We start from the raw sequence: 23,211 nt of genomic DNA on the forward strand, positions 1-23,211 counted from the left end.
TTCATAAAAAAAGATATTGTCTACTGGCTAATGTACATTGATTTTTGCCTCTTCTATTTGACGCTACCTGCCCTCATATCACTATGCACACTGGCCACTTCAGATACTTGCCTTAGGCTAACATTGTTGGTGTCTTGGGACTGTTAAACCAAGGTCTTGAACATGTTTTTGTGTCCAGTTCTTGCCCATTATTTACCAAAATCTACACTTTCAACTCAATTATTTTGCCACTTGACTCACTTTTTTAGAAGATTTATTTACTTATTTTAGAGAGAGAGAAAGAGAGTGCAAGCAGGGGGAGGGGCAGAGGGAGAAAAAGAGAGAAGCAGACTCCCCACTGAGCAGGGAGCCTGATGCAGGGGCTCAATCCCCCGATCATCACCTGAGCCGAAATCAAGAGTCGAATGCTCAACCAACTGAGCCACCCAGGCACCCCTCCACCTACCTCATTCTTATTTCTACAGTTCAATATGGAAAATTTTGGCTAAGAGCTACATTTTCTAAAACACACCACAGATTATTTGAATACAAATTTTAGCAAGAATTTGAGTATGCTGGAAAATCACTGGAATGCAGTTTCCTCCTACAATGGGTTCTCAAAAAGAAAATTACCTTAGTTTTAGTTATTCAAATAACAAACTCTTTAAATCCTTGCCAAGACAGTCAATGAATTTCCTCCATAAAAAATGAAGGAGCTTCCCAAGTTTTCCTAGGGTTTATAAAGCCACTATCTATAAACATCTGTCTTCCTTCCATGGTGGCATCAGTGTAGGGTAAAGGGGAGAACTAAAGTCCATGAAGCCCTCCGCCCCATCTTCTAATGACATAGTAGGTGCCAGCAAAAAAGTCATGTGCCATGTTTATGAGTTGTGATAATTGGGAATTTCGTTGTCTGCAGTCAGTTATTAACCAAGTCATATCGGGTAATGTTAAGCAGTCAAGAGGCAGCTTACCCTAAGGGGAGCTGACTTTATCTCTTTACATATTACTCCCTAGGAAATTTCCTCAATCTATTTTTCTTCTGAATTATATAGAGGCATACAGGGAAAAGCAGAATATAGGAAAAATAGTAGAGTTCCATGTTCTGGTTCTGGTTCATCCTTAACTCACTGAGGATCAGTTTCCTTAACAGCACAACGGAGGCAATAATGCCCACTCTATCTCTCTTGGAGAGCTATAAGAAAAGAATAAAATAATGCAAAAGTGCTTGGTGTACCATAAAGAACCACTCAAACAATTCACACATACAGCACTGATTTTTTTTTCAAAGCACTCTAAGAGTACATTTACTCTCTTTTCTCAAGTAGTGAACAGCACTTTTCAAACCCTAATAAATGTCAAGGTTATAAAGGTACAATACCATTTGTAAAGTTCAGCTTAAAGGTAAACAGGGCAGCTTATTAGCATCCACAAGAACTGCAAGTTAATTTTAACCTAATAAATATCCTTAAAATACTCATAAGGACATAGTCCATCATGCCAAGGAAACTTATCCTTTTATTAATGTCATACTCAACTGGTTTCTTAGGCAGGCTGCTAGTTGACTCTTTTTTGCAAACTTTTATGATACTACTATCTTCAGCAACAGACTCTATCCAGTATGTAAGTGAGCTTGAAGTCAGACAGCCTAGATTCAAATTCTTCCTCCCACATATTAGTTCTGTGATTTGGGGCAAGGTATATAACCTCTCTATGTGTCTATTTCTTCAACTGTAGGATAAAGAAAATGATAATGCCTGCTTCATAAGGATGTTATATAGATAAAAAGAAATAATAAATGTGAAACAGTGGCTCAGTATTTGATATATAGTAACATGACACAAATTTTAGCTATTAATATCATTAATAATGATGATGATTATAATTGTTAATAACTACTATACATTATTAGGGCATGTTTGTGCATTAAGAATCTTCATAATCACTTTAATACTGAATAACCTAATATACAAGCATCAGCTGTGCTGGAAGGGAGCAAGTTGTTTCAGTACAGAGAAACATAAACAGGACAATTTTTCATCACCGCTTTGCTTTGGATAGGCATAAGTTAGTTACAATCATTTCTTATGTGTCTTTTCTTTACTCTTTCAATTGTCAAGTATAATTGTCCAATGTGACAGAATTCTCAGAAACTTCCAAGCATTAAAGTAGGATTCTGAAGTGTTGTATGTAAACAAGAAAGTTATAAGATATGTAAAATAAAGTTTAGGAGCGCCAAGAGTTGGAAACATGTTAACAATTGTATATGACAAGTCACAAAAGGTTTTTGACCACAATGCCTGCATTCTATGTTGCAGTGACAACAGAAGGCATCTATTCCTCATGATTCATAGAGTTGAAGTTATGTAAAAGCATGGTATCCACTCCTACAGGCAACATTCCCACACATATTCACACACATCAGGCAGAGATAATAAACAACCAGTATATTTGGAGATTATCATTCTGTCCCTTCTTCAGAAAAGAAAAAGAATGGATGTCTGGGTGGCTCAGTCTCTTAAGCAGTTAAGCATCTGCCTTCAGGTCAGGTCATGATCCCAGGGTCCTAGGATCTAGCCCTGCTTCTGGCTCCCTCCTGCTCAGAGGAGAGCCTGCTTCTCCCTCTCCCTCTTTCCCTCCGCCCCCACAGTTGCCCTCTCTCTCTCTCTCTCTCATAAATAAATAAAATCTTAAAAAAAAAAAAAAAAAGGAGACAAATTGTTTCCTAAATGTCCAGGTCTAGAAAAAGTATTCATTTGCCAAATAATGAGAAAAAAATAACATTGGCTACTTACCATTGAAATAACCACAGAAAAGTTTGTAGCTGGCATACCTCAGCAATTCTAAACTTCTCTCGGTTCCTGAAAAAAAAAAAATTATTTCTTCTTTTAATTTAGAACCTTTCCACATGCTGCTCCTCTATCTACAATGCTTGTCCATCCCCGTCCAACTCCCATTTCCACCAGGTTAACTTCTCTTTATCCTTGACCTTGCAGCTTAAATGTCACTACTATTGACAAACTTCTCATACTCCCCATGTCTAGATGTGGTGCCTGTGCTGAGTACTGACATGCCTTGTACTTCACCTCTGATGCTCATTTTCACACTGCACCTTACTTACCCACTTACTTGTCTATATCCCCCTTGGGACAGTACACACAATGAAGGCAGGAGACATGTCCAAACTGCTATCATTGCAGCCTAAGCACTTCACACTGACATTCTGTAGATTCCTATTTAATATTTTTTAAGTGCTCTCAAATTTCCAAATTACAGCTTAATATAGCCATTATGTGCTTTAAAAATAATTTCATTTTCCTTTTTCAAATAAATATATAATATGCCATGTCATGTAGTATGGTCTTCATTAAGGTTTTATATTCTTCAATGCACACACCAAGAATCCATTTAATAAATGCTTAAAAATAAGAGATCAGGGGCGCCTGGGTGGGCTCAGCCATTAAGCGTCTGCCTTTGGCTTAGGTCATGATCCCAGGGTCCTGGGATCGAGCACCGCATCGGACTCCCTGCTCGGCGGGAAGCCTGCTTCTCCCTCTCATGCTCCCCTTGCTTGTGTTCCCTCTCTCGCTATCTCTGTCAAATAAATAAATAAAATCTTTAAAAAAAAAAAAAAGCAATCAGACTTAGCTTTGTTTTCCCTTGGCTGGGGCAGTAAGCTCTAATTACTTCCAAGAGCACCTCCACCATTTTTGCATTCTCAGATAGAAAAGGAACCACTTACTCCGAGTTTTAGTCAAAAAAAGTTTGAATGGACTGAGAGACAGACAAAAGTCCTGGCTCTGGTCTGTCTCAATCAAGACCTAGCTTCTAGTCTTAGCAACCTATGTGAACAGAAAGCTACTTAACTTCTCTAATTGCTTCATATACACAGTGATAAAATTTGGTCAGGCAATTTCAAAGAGGAAAACACTTGAATGGCATTAAAACAGAAAGAATACTGTTCTTCATGAACCCAATTGTTGGAATCTGCATAAAAATGCGGAAACTGGGGCCACAAAAATGTACTAAAGAGGAAGGAAGTCTGATCAGCAGTATCTCAGGCATAACAGGATGTGGAGGTCCACTTTGGTCCTTATCAGAGCAATACACAGACTGAGGGGCAGGAGATCCCAACAATGGGTCTGTCTACAGGGATGCTCACAACCCTGGGTGGTCATTCTTATCCCTAGTTCATTTGATGCTATCTAAGCTCTCCTCCATTCACATGGGTCAAGTGTTAAGATTGAGCTTGTCTGTTCAATTTAATCAAGGTTTAACAGATAAAAGTTTAGATTTTAGAAATTCCCACTAATTAATAAGTTAGCTAACTATATTATTCCTGAATGGGATGCAATAACTGTTTCAGGTCTCTCGAGTTCTCTTGGACCAATTACTTCTTTCAATACACAAATCTGAATTCTGCATGAAAGTAGTAGATCTCAACCCACAAGGTCATTTTGCCAAGATTGCTTCCCCACTCCAGTTCAAAATTTTTTTGGGTTATCATAAAGCAAAACAAAAAAGAAGATAAAGAGCAGATATTTCTTAATGACTGCTTTGAACTGACTTTTCTAGCAACCATCGCCAATGACCTTTTCCTATTCTGTATATTCCATGATAAATATGAGGATTCTGTGTGTAGATGGGAGTAGTGAAGTGAGCTAGGAGTCAAAAATGGAGCATCTGGCCCTCTCCTCAGAGAGCCATCAGCTATCTTAGAGTACCCTTAGAGCCCAGAGCAATTTACTTATTTAGAGGCAGTTCTGGAAGGACTGACGCTACAGGAAGTTAGGAGGTGTTGATTTGGGACAACACCCAAAAATATCTCATCAAAAATCGGGTCTGAAAACCTGTCACAGGGACTAAAATCCCACCATAATAGAGTTAGGTCTTTGAATTAAGGAACTTAATTTCTGGATAAATTTCATAGTTTGATAATATTTAAATAGTAATAGAAGGAACATATTTTAGCCATTTCTAGACACTAATATAATAACATAAGTAAGTTTATCAGATAAGATTTATTTACTTAGCAAGATGCTAGGACACCAAATAATTAAGTTTGGAACTTCCAAACTTCCAAAAGTTTCCAACTTTTCTCCATCTATTATCTCAGAATATATAGTTCCTACTAACTCCAACACCAACACCACAATAACAAGATATTTCTGAGATCAGAGCAAGTGTCTTATACAGACTTATGATAAACTATATTCCCAAGAGCATCTCCTTGGCATCAACAGATGAAAGGCGTATCCTATCACAGGAAACCACAGCTCTCTGGCAGCCACCACTGGATCTTCATATAATCCAAGTTTTAGGGAGTCTCTGGCAAAGCATAGTAGGAATTTCACTCAAAAAGAAGATTCAAAAAGCAAGGATGCTATGGTCCAAATGTTTTACATAGATTTTAGGGAAAATGTGATTTATGATTTTTTTTTACTTTTTACCATTTTTTATCATTTTATTTTATTTTTCATCAAGTGCTCTTTTTAATCCCTATCATCTATTTCACCCATACCCCCCACCTACTACCTTGTAGCATTTTTCATGATTTTTCTACATCTCTCTCCTACTTAGTCGCCACAGGATTCTGACATGTGCTCAACAGGAAGCTATACAAGTGATGGGCAACATGTTGAACTTGAGGTTGGCTCTGCCCTTATGGAGCCAAGGTTCACTTATTACAACACACTCACCTTTTTTTTGCCTCAGAATAAGCTCTTCCAAAAGTTCTGTCAATGTAGGAAAAGGCCCACCCCACCAGTATTTCAGCAAATTCATTATGTTTTCATCTCACTTAGAACCCCGTCATACTTGTAAAAATGTACAGAGACATAGAATAGCATGGCTTCGTAGTACAGTATAATTACAATATAAAATAACAGAGGATGAAGGGGGGAGGCAATAGGAGATGGACTCATCTAAGTAAAAAGGGCTTGCTTATGAATACTAAACGACTCAAATTCACCCTGAGGACAATGAGAAGCAATTTATATTTTTTATAAATAGAATTGGATTCAGAGGATAGATTGGGATGGGGCAACACAGTAGATTTGTTTAAAAGAAGAGAACCCCCCCTTTTTTTAAGTAAGTTCTATGCCCAATGTGGGGCCTGAACTCACAACCCTGAGATCAAGAGTCACAGGCTCTATGAACTGAGCCAGCCTGATGAGCACCAGGTGTTATATGGAAGTGCTGAATCGCTACATTGCACACCTGAAACTAATATTACTCTGTATGTTAACTAACTGGTATTAAAATAAAAACTAAAGTAATAATAATAATAATAATAATAATAATAATAATAATAATAATAAATAAAATTTTAAAAAGACCGCCAAACTTATATCAGATAAAATAGGCTTCAAAAAATAAATAATAAAAAATAAGAGAACCTGTTATCTCCCACCTATCTTTGTAATGGACAGACTACTAACAGAATCTGGGCCAATATTTAAAATACATTAAATTGCTCTCAGAAAAAAATGTTCTTTGGGGCACCTGGGTGGCTCAGTGGGTTAAGTGTCTGCCTTTGGCTCAGGTCATGATCTCAGGGTCCTGGGATAGAGCCCTGCGTCGGGCTCCCTGCTCAGCGGAGAGTCTGGCTCCCCCCTCCTCCTCTGCTGCTCCCCCTGCTTGTGCTCTTTCTCTCTCTCTCTCTCTCTCTCCCTCCCTCTCTCTGTCAAATAAACAAATAAAATCTTTAAAAAAGAAAAAATGTCCTTTAATACAAAACAAGACAGAGAAAGCATTCCTTCTCATATCTATCCTTACAAAGAACAATGAGTCTGATTTTCAATGGATACAATTTGTGAGTTCCTCATCAGTTTTTAAGAAAAATGACTATACCTTCCAAATATGATATATAAAAATTCAATATATAGACACATCAAAATAGGAAGCCATTATTTAATATAAATGGTTAAATTACTTTCTTGGACGAAATTGAAATAATCTTTCTACATATATTAGTTCAGTGTATTTCTTAACATGCCTTTAAATGACTGATATATTTTTTCTAACAGTCACATCAATTCAATTCTTAAGTCTAGATCATTATCCCTATTTAATGAAAAAAACTCGTACACTTATTAGCTTATGAGTACAGTATTTACATCTTATGTATATTTAGATGAAAACATGTATACAATTAAAGCAAAAACATACTGAAGTCAGTCTACTTAAGTGAATACTTTTTAAAATACATTATAAAAGAATAAAAATAAGATCTTTATATACTCAGGGAGACAGTACCATTAATAGGTCGCACCTAGGACAAATACGAAAATTCACAACCTCCTGGTATAATGATACATTTTTGAGCCTGTATATATGAAAAGGATTTATTTTAGGTGATTGTTCATACAGCTAAAACACAGTGTGCCTCCTGGTGCAATTGAGAAGTTTCATAAAATTTATAACTATCTCTTCTTTATTTCTCTTGTGACTTTGGCCCTGGATACCACAGTGATCCTTGGGCTCTCTTCTAATTCACCAAGTGTTAATAAAGTCTATTCTTTAACCATTTCCCCAATATAGATAGAAAAACATAAACCATAATATCAGAAAGAATACAACAGGAGAAGGAAAAAGCTGAATTGTATGTTTCATGAATATAAAATTCCTGATTTTGCTCTGTCTTCAAAATTTGTTCTCTCTCTCCCTCTCAACCTCCAGTACCACCTCTTTCACTTAATTTCTGGTCATTTGTTTACTACAATAAAATGTGCACTGATGATAACATCAGAAAATGTTTGTGATAAAATGGTGTATTAGTTTTCTGTAGCTGCTGTAACAAATTATCACAAACCAGGTGGCTTAAAACAACAGAAGTTTATTCTCTCACAATTCTGGGGACTAGAACTACAAAACCAAAGTCTCAGCAGGGCCACTCTCCTTCTGAAGGCTCTAGGACAGATTATGTTCTTTGCCTCTTCTAACTGTAGGTAGCTATTGGCATTCCTTGACTTGTGTACCTATCACTCCTCCTCTGTGGTCTACCTCTATGGTCACATTGCCTCCTCCTCTTTTGTCTGTCCTATTTGTCTCTTGTCACTAAATGTAGGACCTATCTGGAAAATGGAGGATGACTTCCTTATCTCAAGATCCTCAACTTAATTTCAGTCTCAAAATCCCATTTTATTATATTTTTTTACTTAAATTCAATTAATTAACATATATTATTAGTTTCAGATGTACAGTTCAGTGATTCATCAGTCTTATACAATACCCAGTGCTCATTACATAACATGCCCTCCTTAGTCTCCATCACCCAATTACCCCATCTCCCCACCCCTCACTCCTCCAGCAACCCTCAGTTTGTTTGCTATGATTAAGAGTCTCTTATGGTTTGTCTCCCTCTCTGATTTCATCTTGTTTTACTTTTTCCTCTCTTCCCCTATGATCCCTCTGCCTTGTTTCTTAAATTCCATATATCAGTGAGATCATATAATTGTCTTTCTCTGATTGACTTATTTCACTTAGCATAGTACCCTCTAGTTCCATCCACGTCATTGCAAATGGCAAGATTTCATTTTTTAATGGCTGAGTAGTATTCCATTATATATATATATATATACCACATCTTCTTTATCCATTCATCTGCCGATGGACATCTGGGCTCTTTCCATAGTTTGGCTATTGTGGACATTGCTGCTATAAACATTGGGGTAAGGTGCCCCTTCGGATCAGCCCATTTGTATCTTTGGGGTAAATCCCCAGTAGTGCAATTGCTGGGTCATAGGGTAAATCTATTTTCAACTTTTGAGGAGCCTCCATACTGCTTTCCAGAGTGGCTGCACCAGCTTGCATTCCCACCAACAGTGTAAGAGGGTTCCCCTTTCTCCACATCCTCGCCAACATCTGTCATTTCCTGACTTGTTAATTTTAGGCATTCTGACCGGTGTGAGGTGGTATCTCATTGTTGTTTTGATTTGTATTTCCCTGATGCCAGTGATATTGAGCATTTTTTTTATGTGTCTGTTGGCCAGCAAAAATCCATTTTACAAATAAGATAGCTTTTGCAAATTTCAGGGATTAGAATGTGGACATATCTTTGTGAAGGCCATCATTCAACCCACTAAAATGACATAATAAGTAAGTGAAACATAGTTGATAGGCACTATGCATTTGTAGGTAACAAATATTAGTAGATAAAGTCATCGTTACTTATACAATCAATGGAAATTTAATGGATCTAGAGGAGAATAAAATAAACATGCATTAAATAGCTACTATGTACCAGGCAGAGAAGGGATCCAGGTTTTGTGTAGCCTAGAGAACTATTTTTTAGAAAATAATATAAAACTATGAATACAAAAGTAGCTGTGAATGTGAGTATATATTTAGAATGAGGAAAGGATTTGTAATAAATTATAAAGTTTTTAAAAGCTGAAAAGTACTATGAACATAAAAAACTCTAAGAAAATAACCTATCACTTTTAACAATATTATTAATTGCCACTTCCATAATACTCGTGTAATACTTTTTCCCCTACATTTTGGGTTCATTCTGACTAGCAATAATTTGTATATCACTTTCAAAAAAATGATAATTCAGTCTCTCCTCTAGCATGGTTAATACAAATTTGTTTTGTGTTATTGATAGCTTAGAAGGTTTTTTTAAGCTTCAGCACAGAGGGAGTTTTATGTTTTTTATGTTGTTTTATGTTTACTATACTGTTTGATGTTTACTATAAAACCACAGTTTTATGGTGTTTTATGATCACTGTGGGCAAGCTCTTGAAGAGTCTCAGCACTTTGATCTGTAATATATGCCTCACCCCATGGACTTGGCTAGGTCCTCCCTAGATTTACCTCATGGACCTACGTAGGTCCTCCGTGCCCCTTGTGAGCTGGTCCTCATTGTGGGAAGACACAAATGGACACAATCAAGGCCTTCAGAGGCCTCTGATCCAGACAGGAAGAGAATACCATTTGTTCAGATCCTCAGGATAAACCATGGTAGGGTGTGGATGAACAATGAGTTCTACCAGGATAAGGTTTTCATGGAGGACATGGGTAGACATAGAGATGCTGGTGACCCAGAACCACCCACAGTCAGATGACTACTACCTAGAGCATAATCTGCACTTCCTTTCTACATCCAAGGAGGAGGATATGCTGGAATTGAAAAGGACCTGTGCAAGTGGGGGTCCTGAGGCTTAAGCTTCATGAGTTTCATCTTAAATTCACTTCTGGAGTCAGGTATTTTATACATATCTATATCTATATCTACACCTGTATCTATATCTATATATATAATTACTTTAAATGTTCAAATTGGTCATTTAAATAAGTTTGAAATAAAGATTATAAAGACCAATAAGATATTCTAAATATTACTTCCAAGTTACAGTTTTGTAAAATTTGAGTCATATGTGTTATTGAGTCTGAAAAGATATGATAGACTTTGCATTAACCTATGAAACCTACTAGAGAAATAATTGAGATCACGTTCTCTACTAATAAATAATCAGGTACAATGTCCATACCTTAACATATATGTGCATATATGATTTAATATAGCACTAGTTTTATTTAACACTGAATAAATATCAATCAGACTACCTGTGTACCAACTAGGAATATTCCGATTTTTACATTATCTTTTGCCTATTTCCAAAAAAAAAAAATGTAGCCCATATTCCATAAACCTGATCATACAATAAGAAAAAAATACTGAAAATAACAAAATACCATTTAAAGTCCTGTCTTATAACAGTTCATTTAAGCATACAAGGTACACAATGCAGTACCTAAGAATAAACTAGTAATCTGCTTTATGTTGAAAAAAAAAGAAAAAACGAAATGGCATTCTAAGATACAGCTGCATAGACTATATGATGAATATTCAACATATGAGAAACTGACAAATTTATCTTTACTCCATCATTAAGCGTTTTTGTGACAAGCTGGGTATTCATCCCATTAGGGGTCTTTTTTGTGTGCATTCATTTAATCTAATGCTTGCTCATGCCCTTTCCTGACATCCTACAAGACTAGTCTTTTCTTTTCCAAATTTCTGATTACGCATATTGTTAGAAACTCATATTCAGAAAACTCTTTTCAATGATAGGAAGACAAAACCTTGGTCAAAACTCTTATTCTACTACCTAAAGTTTGATCTAATAGTTTTTCCTTCAGCCCACCTAAAAAAAAATATATATATATACACATATATATACATACATATATATAACAGAAATAAATGTTTTTCATTAACAAAAATACATTAACTATTTTTGCTCACCAGAAGTCCATCTCCTTTATACTTTCAGATAACCCCTAATTCATGAAAAGAGAATTCCTTATTTTATACCAGAGCCTACCATGTCATATTTCATATTCTCAAAGTAAATTATTCTTTTCATACATCCTTTATTGTTGTAGAGAAGACAAAACATTTGACTGGGGGACTTCATTAAGTTTTAGATCGCTCAGTAAAATGACACTCACCTAATTATAGCTCATTGAAATCAATGTCCAAAATGGATTCCTGGTGTTAATGTGGAAAACAACACAGGTAATAGGATTAAACTCTGATCTCTAGAATCCCTAGTACAGCACACTCACTGAGAAGCTTACTCTGAGATTTTTCTGTAAACTGCTGAAATTTGGCAAACCTGTGCACTAGAAGATTTTATATCTCCTTTCCAAAAATTTGACAAGAAAGATTATTCTCCATGCTAAAAAAATAAAAATGTATGTGAAACGTACATCATCAATGTAACAGCAGAGCTGCAGCTCCTTCATTTATTATGTATTCAGTGCCTTCTTTATGTATTTCACTGCCCCTGGGTTCATGACCAAACATCAATACATGTTAACACATTTTCAATATTTATAAGCTAAAAGCTTAGATCCAAGTGTTATCCATAATGGTCCTGCTACTCCATTCATACTCACCAGCATCTCAATTATACTGCTTACCAATAAGCATCCTCAGAAATTCATGCAGGTTAACAGTTGAAAAAAATCTAATTTAAGGCTGCTTTAGGGTTAGGATTGCCAAATGTCTCACTCACACCATTGCCTCTCTCCTTTTAAATACTTACTCTAAAAGGGGTTTTGGTTTGTCATACGACATAATGTGTAAACAGGTGGCTGAGCTCAAAATTATACTTGCATCGTGATCATACCAAAGTTAAATAGGAAACAGCATTGCCTACTAATATAAATAGCAGTGACTGGTAAATAAGATAGATAAATGTCAGAAATGAATGTTTGTCTAAATAAGATGAGTGAGAAATGGCACACGTTTACCATAAACATGCAGCAACATAACTTACCCTGTTTCACTGAACACCAAATAGAATTTACTTACTTTGTTAAAATAAATGTGAGAATCTAAGTAAAATAGTTTTTTGCATGACATTATTCCCATTAATAATGCACATGCATGAAGACTAATATAAAAATCTTTCTCTTTATATAGAAAATGCATATCAAATAATTTTTATAAATATGTCTAATCAGAATTTGATTTGTAGGAACTTAAAGGATGTATATAGGCCCACTCTCCTGAAGGAGTAAAAATTTCTCTCTTAAAAATACTGTTATAATAAAAACTCAATTAACAATATCCTACCAGAAATGGGAGGATAAACCCTGACTATCTGGGAGTTTCCTGGGAAATACACATTTTTGTTGTTGTTGCTATTGAAGAATATTAGGCTGTTTTATTTTACCATTATAGAGTAGAAATTATTTAACTATTGAAATCTATTTGAGTTCCTAACATATTGATTTCTGATTAATTAAGGTTTCATTCACTGAAATCTAAAATGGTACTTGAATCCTAGTACGTGTTTATGCCCAAATTGGAAGGGTTTCTCGAGTTTGTAAGTGTACTTTTAGTTATTCAGTAATAATTCACTGCTATGATGACAGGTGATCATCAGCAAGCATCTACCAAGTGAATTTTCCTTTTTTTGGTGTGAAAGAAACTCATTTGAATACTAAAATCAGATGAAGCACTGCTCCAATTGGATGTTTTCATACTCTATTTCACCTTACATTAATCCACATACACAAATCCTAGTCCTTTCCCCAAACAAAATAGGTCTCTAAATATAAGAAAATAGAACTAGCAGGACACAGAAAACAGAGAATAGAAAATAAATATAATATAATGTGTCCTAAACAAAACAAAGATGAAGGTGGCATTGCTGTTTGCCTGACAATCACAATAAAAATTGTGATTCAGATCAGTGAAATACGCTAGAGATGGCTACCAAAGAAGTTTTAAGCCACCACTTTTGGTCAATTCTTTCCTGAAAGGATGGGTTTGGTTTCTCCCTCCCACTCCTACCTCTATCCATCTCCCTTTCTCTCTCTCTCTCTCTCTCTCTCTCTATGTGACTATCATGTATTAAATGCTCACATATAGGATTCATTTAATCCTCATAACATTCTGAGAGTTAATCTACCAATTAATATGGGCATTGCTTAGAAATAGTCACATATTTCAATATCACACTTGTCTAACAACTTCAAATCTCTGCAATCCTAATAAAAATCAGGAAATCAAGTGTTTTATTAAAAAGCTCAAGGTAGCAAAAAAAATAGAGGTCAAAAGCTGTACCAAAAGCTCAACTCTTATATTATAAAATTCATGTTTTTAAATATTACCCAGTGACTACTTATTCCTACTTCAGACAGAATTCTGCTTAGTACAGATATGATTTTTCTAGTACCTAGTGGATTAAAGGCGGAAAATTAGAAAAGAGGGAAAGCACATGTTTAAGACAGCCAGGAAAGTCAGCTGCTTAAAGACGTATATATAACGCAATATCAAAAAAATCAGCAGATATATTAAATGCAATAACAAAAAATCACAGTGGTTATTTAGCCTAAGGACATAATGACTCAATGACCCAAAAACTCCAAAAAGTACCAGTTCTACAGTATGTACTGATGATGCTCCAACACCTACAGTGATGTACTTTTATTATAAATGATGGAGGCAGAAAAAGGAGTTTTACAGAAAACTTTCTGTAGAAAATGGCTTCAAAAATATAGTCTGGGGGCGCCTGGGTGGCTCAGTCGTTGAGCGTCTGCCTCAGACTCAGGGCGTGATCCCGGCGTTATGGGATCAAGTCCCACATCAGGCTCCTCCACTATGAGCCTGCTTCTTCCTCTCCCACTCCCCCTGCTTGTGCTCCCTCTCTCACCGGCTGTCTCTATCTCTGTCAGATAAATAAATAAATAAATCTTTAAAATATATATATATAGTCTGATAATAAAGCCAAGTTTTTGTTGTTATAAAATTTATTTATGAAGAATGTTGCATTCATTGATGATAGGTATTCACCAGTTGCTGTAGGAACTTAATGTTTTTGTATATTACACACTCTAAGAATCTCACGTCCATACTTTGCATCATAGACTATTCTCTAAAAATGAATAAAATAAAACATATATTAATGTCCTTGGGCCTATTCAGAATAATAGGAAAAGAATGTGTGTCAAGCAAATAATCAGTCTGATTAAAGAACCCAACTCAATGAGGTTGGTTGTTTCTGAGATAAAAAGTAGAACATACAGGAAAAACAAATGACAAGAGGAAAAAAAGAAAGGATAGAATAACTTGCCTCAAAGTGTGGCAGAAAAAAAGCAAAGATACATTGCAGAAAAAGATCTATATTACATGAAATTCATATTAATCAAAAGAGGATAACAGAAGGGAGGGTGGAAAGAAAGGAATAAAGGCCAATATTTTAGGATGGAAACAATCAAGAATCAAGTCCTTCTTAATGGAAGGCTCCGGGCTCCAGGAAATCTAATCTATGGGAAAAGGACTGTTACCACTGGGACCTAAAGATCAGCCTTCAGACTGAGAAATAGAAAATTATGACTGATGAATACTTTAGCCAAAACAGAAAACTTTCTGCATTTCTGTTGTAAAGTGCATAACCATAAGTCTTACTACCTTCACTTCAGGAATAATAAAAAAATTCAACTGCTGTGAAATGATGGACCCGTAAATAACCCTGTCCTAAGTATTGGAAATTGGCCTGTAAAACTGGAAGCTGATTAAAGTATTTTCCTTAATCTTTCTCCCAACGCTAATAATTTCTTTCCTTTCCTTTTGTCCTTTGTGTGGAGGACAAAGCCTGTCAAGATTCACGCCTGCAACGCAAACACAACCATCTTTCCTCCAGGCCGCAACCTAACTGTAGATCCATCATTTCAAATGACAATTCCATAGGAAATCAATATCTTCAAAGGAAGATTGCTTCAACTACTGCAGCGTGGACTGTGGGTACAGCCAGTGAATTCAAGAGAGCACACCCATTTGTAGCTGCTGCTCATTCGGGCAGGATTGATTGCAGGTAAGCTTCCTTAGAGAGGACGTGGAGGAGCTATTCATTTCTTCTTCTCTTTTCCACGTGCTCCTCTACTCTGGATCAAATAACAGCAGTCCTGAATTATAAATAGCAGCAGGAGATAAACAAACACCTTGGCCCACTCGAAATGCTAAATAATAACTCCACCTATTGTTTAAAGATTGATGTTCTTTCCATTCAACATATTCTTTCTTCATATTGCACATTACTAATAGTGGCTGTGGTTCACTGATGTTACATCTCAGGACACTTCATGCAAAAAACTGTGCTACAGCCCCAACTCACAAAGCTTTTTTGAACATTATAATCAAACGCAACCTAAAAATCCATAGAAACTCAAAACTTGAGATTTTTTTCCTGCTTCCAACATTTTGAACTGATACTACGTATTTGTAAAATACCTCTTTTAAACTGTTTTTTTCTAAGTATGTGTAGTGCATGATAATTGAAGAAAAAAATTAAGATTGGAAGGGAAAAGAAAAAGTACAACCACTGTAACTCCATCTCCCAAAGATAATTATTATTTTATCTTCATCTATTTCCTTCTAATCTTTTTCTATACAATTGTTTTTACATAGTTAATCTCATACTGAGGTTGCAATTTTATATGTCCTTTATAAAATTAAAAACACAAAACATTTCCCACAGTCATGGACACTGTTCATCAATATCAGATTTCAGGGTTATACAATAATTTATTTTGCACAAGTACTATAATCCACTTAATCATCTTACTACTGCTGATATTTAAGTTGTATCCAACATAATATTCTGTGATTAGACATAACTCTGAAATAAATACTGGTGTGTATTTCAAAGATCTTTGACACATTGACAAAGCACTTTCTAAAAGAGTTGTTGACATGTTTCTTTTTAGATACATATTTTTTAAATAAACCTCTTTTTGCTGATCCCTGATGTAGATCATCAAAACTATCCAGATATCTATATGTCAGTGTATGAAATATGTTTTCTCTAAGAAGAGTTGAATGGAAGATGGTTCTATATTACCAGGTAAATCAGCCAAAGAACAAAGTGACTACCAGTTTAATCCCCAAACGTTTGTCTTATGGTACATGAGTTGTCAGGCTCTCTAACACCAAGGCTTAATAGTGACCCCACAAAAGTAAATGCAGTATTCACTTTTCCCTCAACACCCTAAGAATGATGCAAAAGAGAAAAAGAGAAAGGGAATATATAAAATTAGGAACTGCATCAGACACAATGAATACTTCAACCTCAGACCCATTAAGGTCAGGAAGAGAAAAAAGCCCTAACAATTAGTAAATACATGATGCAAATCAGCCCCCACTCCATGTTAGTACTTTATATTACTTTTTAACCGACCAATTTTCTAATTTTGAGAAAAGGCCAAATAGTGTTAGGTGGAAAAAATGATCACATGACCGTCAACAGCCAAGGGTTCAAATTGTGCCTCTAACAAGCTCTGTGGCCTTGAACAAGTCAGATAATCCCCCTGAATAACAGTGTCCTCTGTGAACTGCTTGGCTGGGAAAATTAATCTACGTTTCTTTGGAAATTTAAAATTCTGTGGTTCTCTGTCGTATTTATTGTAGCAGGATAAAATCTGTAGATGTTTTCCCTCGTTTTTCTTACTATTGTCTGCGCAGATACCCAGAGAGATATTCCTTGTCAAAGGTGGAAAGTGGGGTACCCAGATCAAAACAAATAATTCAAATCGATTTTTAAAGCATATAGCATAGATACTGGTCTGAAGGTCAAAGCTCTTTCTATTTGCAAGACTCAGCCACTTGAAAAGGGACGATGTCTACTAGAATTCTAAGAATCTGGTTTTGTTTTTCAGGAGTAAGAAGGATCTCAGAGTAAAGGTTTATAGCATTGCTTTTCAAACTGGTGTTCAAAGCCCACAGAGAAGTCATGAAAACAATTTCCTGGGTCTAGACCAGCATTGTTTTGTTTGTTCCCTAATGAATTAGAACAGAATACACTGCAGTTATTAAGGCTAAGGTAAGTGTGTGATTTCTGGAGTTGATACGAAAATGTATCTCTCACAAAGGGTTTCTATCAAAAAGAAATTTGAAGAATACTAGTTTAGATTATAAACCATATTAGGGTGGGGGAGGAATATGCTTATGTAAGTCCAGTTGTCCAGAACCTTGGTATGTTCATGGGTGATATGGAGAGAAGAGCTTGTAGAGGGCTGGGGGAGGGCAGCTATGCACAGCTGTTCAACTGTTGTACCAGACTCTTTCTTTTCCCACTGACAGCTTAAAACCCAGAGAAGCAGAGTCTACAGAAACCACCAAACATTCGTGAGAATATGAAGGCAGAAAAAAAATTTCATTTCTTGTCTGGATTTTGGAGACAGGCAGCCTAGTAGTGTGATGCTTGCCAATATGGAGCCACCACTTTTGAGTATAAATTACAACAGGACAGGCATAGACAGAGAAGTATCTTGAGATTTGTGCCCACTCCACCATCCTTCCTTGAATCCTGTGGAATATGGAGAGAATCAGAGAAGACTCTCTTGCCCAAGTCAGGGACAGAAATAAATGAAAATTGGGGCGCCTGGGTGTCTCAGTCATTGAGCGTCTGCCTTCGGCTCAGGGCGTGATCCTGGCGTTCTGGGATCAAGCCCCACATCGGGCTCCACTGCTGGAAGCCTGCTTCTTCCTCTCCCACTCCCCCTGCTTGTGTTCCCTCTCTCACTAGCTGTCTCTCTCTCTCTCTGTCAAATAAATAAATAAATAAATCTTAAAAAAAAAAAGAAAGAAAGAAATGAAAATTAAGATATAGTGTCCCTGAAGGTTAAGGGGATGAGAAGAAATAGAGTGAGGTTGGGGAGGCTTACAGCACAGAATGAACTTCCCAGAATGCTACACTCTGCTACACTCTGCTGACACGGACAGAACAGATGGCAAGGTATTCCAGCAGATAGCAACCCCAGACCTATTATCTCCCTCCAATGTCATGAAAATATGAAAGGACCTAAGAACCTAGAGCCTCCTGGGGAAGAGGAGCAGGAAAGGAGACTTGAAGTTGCCTGAGTTTATCCAGAAGATACAGCTTTAAATTGGAAGTTACCTTGATTTGGCATGATTGATTTCCATTTTAGTGGAAATGGGGACTGGGAATACATGGATTCCAATGGAATGTAAATCCAATACATGGATTTTAATGGAATTCATTAAAAAAGAAATAACAAATCTGTGTTTTTTTATTCATTACATATTTCTCTTACATTAGATTTTAAATACTTCTTTTTTTTTTTAAGATTTTATTTATTTGACAGAGATAGACAGCCAGCGAGAGAGGGAACACAAGCAGGGGGAGTGGGAGAGGAAGACGCAGGCTCATAGCGGAGGAGCCTGATGTAGGGCTCGATCCCATAATGCCGGGATCACGCACTGAGCCGAAGGCAGAACCTTAACGACTGCGCCACCCAGGTGCCCCTAGATTTTAAATACTTCTAATAGCATAAGATATTTTGTTGTTTTTAAATCACTTTTGGTTCTGAGACCAATATCTTCCACATAATTATTGAAAAATAAACGTTATTTTCAGAGCTTCCCAAACTTTTTATTGGCATGGCATATATTAAAATTGGAACTTGGGCGCCTGGGTGGCTCAGTCTGTTAAGGGTCTGCCTTCAGCTCAGGTCGTGATCCCAGGGTCCTGGGATTGAGCAAGTCCCTAGTCAGACTTCCTGCTCAGCGGGGAGTTTCCTTCTCCCTCTGCCCCTCGCCCTGCTCTCCTGCTACAGCATGCACTCTCTCTCTCAAATAAATAAATAAAATCTTTGAAAAAGATAAAAATTGGAACCAATATTGCGAGTTAGATAAAGTGAAAGAAGTTCACCTGCCCAGTCTGGGGCCACCGCATGCCCCACTGATTTTATCTGAAGACTAACGGAATCAATCAATGATTATACAAGCATTTCAAAGCATGTAGTCTATTATATTACTAAATAAAAACTGCATAGTGGATTAAATTCATTTGTGTGATGCTTACCACGGTACCACATATAAAACACCACATTTACTATAGGACACGCAAACATTGTTAGCAAATGTCTGTGGTTTCCAGTTAAGGCAATCAAATCTTTCAACATCTTGTAAATATTAAGAAAACGTCTGTTCACAAGTGTCTATAGTGATCCCTGTATATCAGCATATCAGGTTGATAATGCTATATAGTTTACAATTATTCAAGACATTAATTCAGAATTTATGCTAAGTATGAACCATTATTTCTTAAATGTTTCATAAATAATCAGCAATACTTCCCTGCTTATTAGCAATGGCTCCAGGAACAAGCCCCTTAGTACACAGAAATGTCAGAGGTCCTATTGTAATCAATTACAAATAGGTTATATATTATTTTTTCTATTGCCTTTAAATGTCATGATGATTTTTCCTGTTTTGAATTGTGCTTTTATTGCATTCTGGATTGTTGTATTACTCTAAAAATCCATTTGAGTCATTTTTAAGTCCAAAAGTACATTTTACTGAGTGACCACATTGATTCTTTTGATCTCTACTGAATAAATAATGTTCATTTTTAATGACCTATTATTTTTCCAGGAGATCATGAAAATTTAAAAATAACTCTCTTGCTGGAACTCATGTCAATCAACTACAATGATGCAATATAGAACTATGGCTAAATAAAAAAAAAATTTCACCATGAATTAGATAAGAGAATAATTTTATTCTAGGAAATAGGATCAAAGAGGGCATGATTTTCTTTTAATAATTAGTCAAGAATCCAGCCATATGAATTTAATGATTTTAACTATAGGTTCAAAATACTGTGAAAAAGAAATTTAATTACTTTTTTTAGGTGAATCTTTTGCCAGAACACCAGTTTAGTATATTATATACAGATAAATAAAGGTATTCCTTTTGGCACCAGTGGTCTCCGAACACAAATAACTTATAAGGCCCCATTCCACTATCACTTTCTCCACAAAGCCTTCCATGAGTCTCCAGCCCAGAAACTGACCTCTCTCTCTTCTTGACTCCAGAAGCACAAAGCATCTGGTCTGCTCAAATAGCACCTATCATATGTATCCTTATAAATTCATTCAAGAAAAGACAACATTCATCCCAAAACAGAAGGAAAATCAAAATATCTTAAATTATTCAATAAAGGTCATGGCCATATTGAGGGGTATATTATATCATTTATATTTTAAAAATCTGTTCCAAAGGGAACCAGTAAATTGGATCTTGTTAGAACTAATGGTTTAAATAGCACAGCATTTTAACCATCATGATGTTAAATCTCTCATTTTAAGGCTATAGTTCATGAATATTTTATTTATTAATATATACACCAAAGAAGTAATCTACATATTTATGTGTGAATTCATAGCAATGTGGCTTGTTCTTTTGTGCAAGGTAGACTTGTCAACATTAAAGTGCCTGTACTAAACAATAAAGTCATTTGTAATCAAAAGTGCACGTCTCCAAAACAATAAATCCAGGCAATGCCTGACAGCAAGTATCTAACCCTTCAGTGAACACATCAGTTCCACATGAGGTCATTTATTTTCATTTTTCCTCCTCTCTCTTCTTCATAACAATGAGTTAAATTTTCATTGCAACCAATGTACAATGGGCTAGATAATCTCAGTGCACAAATTATAAAATGCATGTTAAGGATTGAGCACAGTGGCTAGCTCCCTCTAAATGTTCAACAAAAGGTTGTTATACAACAAGTCTTACATTGTTGCACACATCAGAAATATATTTAGAACTGCCTAACAGGACAAAAATGAATTATCCAAAGTACATTAGTTTATTTTATGAAATCTAAAACTGAACTACCCAGTTATGGGGAAAACAAAGAAGCATTTGGACCTTAGGAAAAATTGAGACCAAGAACTTAACACCATTAGGTCACTCAGCTCTTCCACTCTCCTCACACCAGCTTCATTCTTTCTAGATGCAGAAGCCTTTCTCGATACATACTGACCATATCAACCAGCAATCCCATGCCCATGTATTTACTCAAGTGAAATAAAAGCTTAGTTCACACAAAAACCTCATACACAAATTATTATAGGTTTATTCATAATTACCTAAAACTAGAAACAACCCAAATGTCTCTCAACTGAGGAATGAAGAATCAAACAGTGGTACATTCACATGCTAGAATATTACTCAATAATCAGCAATAAAAGAACAAACTATGATAAATGCAACAACATGTATGCATCTTAAATGTATTTCATTAAATGAAATAACTAAGACTCAAAAAGCTACACACTATATGATTCCATTTATATGACCTTCTTGTAAATGCAAAACTATAGAGACAGAAAGTATATCAGTGGTTGCCAGGGATTGGTGTGGGGGAAATTCTCAACTACAAAGGAGTACAGAGAAATCTGGGGGATGGGAGTGCTGGAGCTATTTCTATATCTTGGTTGTGATGACATTTACACCATTTCCATTTACTGAATTTCTTCAAATCCAAAGGACAGTACACTAAAATGGGTGAATTTTACTTTATGTAAATTATATCTTAGAAGTTTCTGAAGAAGACAGAAATGGCTTAGAAGGAAGGACATAACAAATATTGAAGAGATAAAACACTGAAGATATTGTCTTGGATATAGATCATAGGAGTCCTTGAAACAAAAAAAGCAAAGGAAGGGGATAGTACAAATACCAAAAACTAATATACAAGAAAACTTTCTTGAGTTCAAGATTTCAAACTACGTATTAAAAGAGCACCCATGTACCTGACAGACTTGGAACTACTATCACTAAGGTATAGTCTAAAAAATTACTGAACTTTAAAGGGAAAAAATATCTTTGGGCATTTTTTTAAAAGCATCTATCTTATAAGAAAAATAAAATTAGATTATCATTGGACTTTGACAGCAATGCCTTGTGCCAGAAAAAAAATGGAATAATATATTTGAGAATCTCAATGACAGAAAATGTGTCTCAAGGACTTCATAGCCAGCAAAACTGATTTTCAAATATAAAGGGCATAAGACAAACTATTACCAACGTTCAAGAATTCAGGACTGCTCTCATGAGCACTTCCTAAGGAATCTACTAAGGAAAGAATTCTGGCAAACAAAATGACTACAGAAATATCAACGTAAGCATCGATGACTGAGCATTACATTTATAATTACATTTAGAACTAAAACTAAATGAATCAAGTTAAAAGGAAAAGGATATAGTATGTAACTGTTATATACTCAAACCTTATAGTTCGACTACTAAAAAATGAAATGAGCAAAGAATGTGAATAGCATATACAAAAATTAATTATAACTATATTCCAAACTAATGTTGATAATGGTCATATTAGTAATGTCATTTTAAGGCTGTTGTATGTATAATTCAAGGTAAAGGAAATAAGAAATTATGGCATAATTCTAATTCTATCATCTCCTATGTCCTTGAGAAGAGGTTACATAAAAACCCCACAGTAGATAAATTTATTGAAAAATATCAATATAAACTCATATATTATTTTTGGATATGTATATATTTAAAGATACATCATTTCTGTGTCCTTCTCACTTCTGCCTACAAACTTAGTTTTATTAAAATGCCTAGAAACAATGACTAGACCAACATTAATAGGCATCCCTAATACCCAGATTTTAAGCTTGAAATCCAACTTTCCACTGAAAAATCCAGAGTTTGATTTCTTGGAAAAAGGCTGATTTTAGGACTGATATGGGAAATATACAAGATAAGGCCAGAAATTCTTGTCAAACAAGACTAAGAGTAGAGAAAGGCAGCAATCAAAAACTACCAGAATCCTGTCTAAACGCTCATGAGCCAAATGGAAGAGGTTCCCGCTGGACAAAAGTGAGACAACATATGCTTCAGAAAAATAATAATGCCAAGAGACTGAATATATC

The 23,211-nt window shown here is 35.7% G+C and overlaps 1 protein-coding gene across 4 annotated transcripts in view; it reads right to left on the reverse strand.

The window, feature by feature from the left end:
- LOC123799262 (uncharacterized) overlaps nucleotides 1-23,211 on the reverse strand; it is a 1,380,163-nt gene that overhangs the window by 1,302,925 nt on the left and 54,027 nt on the right. For all 4 annotated transcript variants that reach the window (XR_015724344.1, XR_015724345.1, XR_015724347.1 and 1 more), the window contains exon 2: nucleotides 2,775-2,840. The gene's annotated coding sequence lies outside the window, so the exon portion shown is untranslated. The remainder of the gene's footprint in view (nucleotides 1-2,774; nucleotides 2,841-23,211) is intronic.

The sequence above is a fragment of the Ursus americanus genome, chromosome 5 (genome assembly GCF_024610735.1).
Source record: "Ursus americanus isolate L20-20 chromosome 5, mUrsAme1.1.p, whole genome shotgun sequence".
Taxonomy (NCBI): domain Eukaryota; kingdom Metazoa; phylum Chordata; class Mammalia; order Carnivora; family Ursidae; genus Ursus; species Ursus americanus.